A 4,753-nucleotide genomic window follows, 5' to 3' on the forward strand; every position below is an offset into this window, starting at 1 on the left:
TGCCATGGTGCTCGTAGAAGATCCAACAATGTAAACCGTCATCCAGGGCCGCTCACTACTAGGAAAAAGGCTACTAGCAGCGCAGGTAAAATGACTACTAGCAGCGCGGGTACCCGTGCTACTAGTATCGCGCTACAGCTAATAGTTAGTAGTAGCGTGAGTTAAACCCGCGCTAAAGTTAGTAGTAGCGTGAGTTAAACCCGCGCTAAAGTTAGTAGTAGCGTATGCCACCCGCGCTACTGCTATTACGTACACGCGCTACTACTAATGAAATAGTAGTAGTGTGGGCAAACAACCAATGCTACTAGTATCCTATATACTAGTAGCGCTCAGTTTCCTCCCCACGCTACTACTAACTTATTAGGAATTAAAAAAAATAAACCAGTACACATCATTACAAATACAAGATTTATAATAAACCAGCATTAGAACACATCCAGTAAGAGCATACATAATTGACATGGACTCCTATTTCATGGTTAACTGGACACCAAAGCCAATAAATGAGCCAAAACCCCATCATTATGCATTGGTACTCACGATTGACCACTTCAAAGAACATGCAAGTATGTATGTCATTAACAATTGCAAACATAAGTTTCTTTCTACTACAGTTGTTGTATCTACTATCACACAGTTCCTCATTCTACCTGTTATCACTCCAATAATAAGAAAAATGAAAAGAAAAAATAGAGATAATCTGCCGCAATTGCACTTCGGTGTCATGGATTCAGTCTGCCGCTTCAACATCTCATTATCCTGCAGCAATGGAAATTTGCCCCAAAATTACCTTTTGCAACTCTTCAAATCTCTTCGTTGAAGCAGGCAGTGAGGTCTTAACCTACAAACAAAGATTGTCCCATAAGCATTGCAGACTTCAATCATGGGAGAATATAAGAGTGTACAAGGCATATACAGAAAATGGAACCAACCTTTAAAAGTTCATCTTGTAGCCCCCTATTTTTGGCCAATTCAGTGTCATATTATGCGCATCTGTGATAACCTCGAGGTAAGATCTCTACACAAACCTTCCCACTCTGTTGCTATCTTCTACCTATGAATGAAAACAGACCTTACTTGTCAGAGAAGCAAATGTGAAAGTTTATTACAACATGTATGCTAAGTCGCTGACCCATAGAGACAACTAGACCAAATGTGAAAGTTTCCATGTTGCTGAGGAAGTATATGAGCACCCCTAGAAACATCAATTAGCATACATATACATCTCAAATCATATGTAGTATGTGTCTAGTCATCCTACGATTGCCTGAGCTCAGAACTGCATTTCTTATAAAAGCTTTAGACATGTTCAGAAAACACATGTAGGAGATGACAAGTGTACAGATCACCCATTTTTATAGGTTCAAAGACAGATAACAAAAATTAACTAGAAAGAGTTAGATGACAGTGAAGCTTAAAGCTGCAGTAAGAAACATGTATTAAACCCCACAAGGCTACAACCCCTGTCACTGCACTGTCCACACCACACAAAAGCTAAAGTCTGCAGGTTAAACTCAGATCAGGGAGAATGAAGTAATGAATTGGCAGAGATCCATCTCTTAGAATTACCTGATCATCAAGCATCTTTGAGAAATGCTTGAGAACACGGCAACGGTCTTTCTCTCCCTGTTGGAGCTGCTGCCCATATTGTTTTACTTTCTTCTTCATCAGCTTGTAATTTATATAGTAACTGTAAACATTGAATCAGCAATGCAATGTTAAAAAATTGGTAGCCAAGGCCAAGTGTGCAATTTTTTTACACCAATTAGATGGGCACTCAATTGCAATGTTCAATTATTGCAATGTTTCTTTATCTTCTTGTTCAGTAAACATGGTAAGAAATCGAGATAAGTTTCAACAGAAGCAATTGACAGAATATTTGGAGAATTCAATGATACAGGTCAGTACAAGGTGAAAAAAAAAACCTGAATCGTACCCTCTCCACTTTGGAACTTGGCCGGCCGTCAACTTTTTCCCAAACCTAACCATCTTGACTTGAATATGTTAATCTGCCAAGAAATATACAGACATGTCAGTAGCACGATCAGAGAAACGAGATTTTAGTGTAATTGCTGAGATGCAAGTGCAACAAAATGCAAGAAGCTATTAAGGCACCACTCTGCTTAGTCTATCCCAGGTGCTTTCTGCAATCATATGGCGCACACACATCAACAAGGAGGTGGTCTTGGAAAGTTCAGAGAAGTTGTGGACATTTTAAGTGGAACAAACGATAAACTCGTAAGGCGACTAAGGAATGGACGCGCAAATAAGAAATCCCCAACATGTACGCCCCTGCAAAATTATATAGCCTCTCAGTTCTTGCTATGGATTCTTCAGTCCTTTTCCACAGGCCTAACATATATAATCCATATATAACCAATCACAGAAGGATGACCAACATGTCACAGTCCCAGAAACTGCTATAAAATACAAGTAGGCGCAAACGTCTATTTTCACTTACTAATTGACGTTTCTATCAGACAATCGTGGAAGCGATCAACAACTGTTTATCTTTCTACATCAATTTGGACAGTTAACAGTAAGCAAAGATAGCATTATAATCCCAACCAACTACGTATATAACTAGAAAAAAATGATGAAAACAAGAAGATTGTCCAACCAATTGACTACAATTATTGGGGAGCTGCATGGAGAGTGCTAGATTAAAATCGGCCTTGCAATCTAGGCTCGATCGAAACTGAAACTGAAATCAGCCTTGCAATCTAGGCTCCTCCACCTTTCACAGCGGTGGAGCAAACTGAAACTGAAATCGGCCTTGCAATCTACTACAAACCCTCTACAAAATTCGTATTGAAACTTTTTTTAAAACAACCTCTACAAGGCCGTAAACCGGCATATGAAAACAATGCGCTCAGGATACTAACTTTCGGGACAGCAAACTAAAACGATGGCTGCTCTCAAACCATACATCCAAACGACGCAAATAAATACTCTATAGAAAGCTTGGAACTTGCTTTACAGATTTCATATAGAGGCAACTCGAAATTCTGAGAATAACTAACTCGTTTTCACCTAGAAGCTGGCTGTCCAGATTTGACAGTGCAGTTTTTAACTGAACGAGATTCAGTTTGCAGCTAGAGATACCCAACGCTCCAGATTTTTGCTAGAAGGCAATCAACACCTCGTAACATCATGGATGTGCTATATCCCTAACTGATTTGGCTAAGCAAAGGAACTAACATAGAGAAGGTCCGACCAGGCACCAAAACCAAATAAGTATAAGCGCTGAAATCACCAACGAATTTGCAAATTGGTTCAGGAATCCATCTCCAATTATCAGATCTAATTCTAATCTATGAGCTGCTGCCATAGATCCCTAGTTCTTACCTAGCCAGCACCATAGAGAAGAGGGCTGATACGTACCGCTGGTGCTCGCCTCAGACGAGAAGAAGCAGGAAAAGGTGCGGCGCGACCAGCGCCATGGATTCTCACAATGAACTGCAAAAATATATCCAGTGAGCTGCAAAATAATTGAAAGGAGCTGCAAACAGGGGGAGGCAGAGCCAAACATTGAACTACACCAGGGAACCGTAGTGCAGGCATGCGAAAGGGATGCGGACTGCACACACGACCAATGATGCACGCACTGCTACCTGCTGAACAACCGTGGCAGCTCCTGGAAGCTAGATCTGAGGGCAACGCGACACGCTAGTCCAGCGGCGGTGCGGAGGAGGTGGGGAGGGGGAGGCTGGTGAAGCGGCAGTGTGCTAGGAGGCAGCCAGGGTCAGAGCTGTGGGAGGTCACCGGCGATGGGTGGCCGTGGTGCGCCATACCAGGTGTTGCGGTGGTACTCCATGGCTGGGCGGCGACAGCGTCGAAGACTGGAGGGAGGATGGAGGAACTGGGGGTGGATTTGTGGTCACGGGGGGAGGGGTGCTCGCTCAGGCTCACCTGAGAGGAGGAAGGGAGCCAACTGCTCTCCTTCCTCGGGCCTACCTGGATCGAGCATCGCCATGGGTCGGAATCTCGCGCGTGAACGTGGGACGCAACGGGTGGGTCGCGGCGGCCTGAGCTAGGGCTTCGGGCGCCGAGAGAGGCAGCAGCTCTGTCCATGGCAATGGCTGCTGGTGAGGTGGGGGGCGCCGGCGGTGGGGTTGGGGGAGAGAAGGTCGTCGGCGGCGGCGATGGGGTTGGTTGGGGGAATCGCGGGGAGTGGAGGATAAACACGGGAGATTGGATAATATGCCCCTCTTTACTTGGGCAGTTGATAATTTGCCCCTCTTTACTTTCGGTTAGATGATTTGCCCTGCTTTTCCTTTTCCAGTAGATAATATGCCCTTTTTAATTACTGTAATCATTTCTCAGTTTTTATCCCGATTATCACCATGAGAAATAACCCGACTGCCCTTGTGGCAAATTGCAATTATGTCCTAGTCTCCTTCCCTCTTTACGTTGGTATACACAACAGAACCAACTGATCAAGAAATCGTAGATTGATTCTATTACGTTGCATCATCATGTCCGTGCCCAGCGAACAGGCGGATGCACCGCCGGCCACCAAGCCGTCAACTCCGGCGGCCCCTGACAGCCGGCCACCAAGCCATCAACTATGGCGACCCCTGGACAGCGAGGTTCACACCAGCAGCCGGCGAGGTGATTCCACAGAGTGCCGGACGAGGCAACTCCTGTATCCATAATATGCCCTTTTGCGGGGAAGAAGATGTAATTTCTGAGATACGAACTCAGAATTATTGTTAATTTGCTTGATGTAAACTCAGATTAAACTGTTATG

The 4,753-nt window shown here is 44.3% G+C and overlaps 1 long non-coding RNA gene across 2 annotated transcripts; it reads right to left on the reverse strand.

The window, feature by feature from the left end:
- Positions 1-367: 367 nt before the first annotated feature.
- On the reverse strand, positions 368-4,186 carry LOC123159416 (uncharacterized). 2 transcript variants are annotated; one of them, XR_006479688.1, is made up of 5 exons: positions 3,385-4,186; positions 1,926-2,009; positions 1,570-1,690; positions 933-1,054; positions 368-841 (listed from the first exon to the last, which is right to left on the reverse strand). It is a non-coding gene; the product is annotated as an uncharacterized lncRNA (long non-coding RNA). The 2 variants fall into 2 exon arrangements; XR_006479689.1 differs by having other exon boundaries at positions 1,937-2,009; positions 3,385-4,185.
- Positions 4,187-4,753: the final 567 nt, after the last annotated feature.

Source organism: Triticum aestivum, chromosome 7B (genome assembly GCF_018294505.1).
Source record: "Triticum aestivum cultivar Chinese Spring chromosome 7B, IWGSC CS RefSeq v2.1, whole genome shotgun sequence".
NCBI classification, from domain to species: domain Eukaryota; kingdom Viridiplantae; phylum Streptophyta; class Magnoliopsida; order Poales; family Poaceae; genus Triticum; species Triticum aestivum.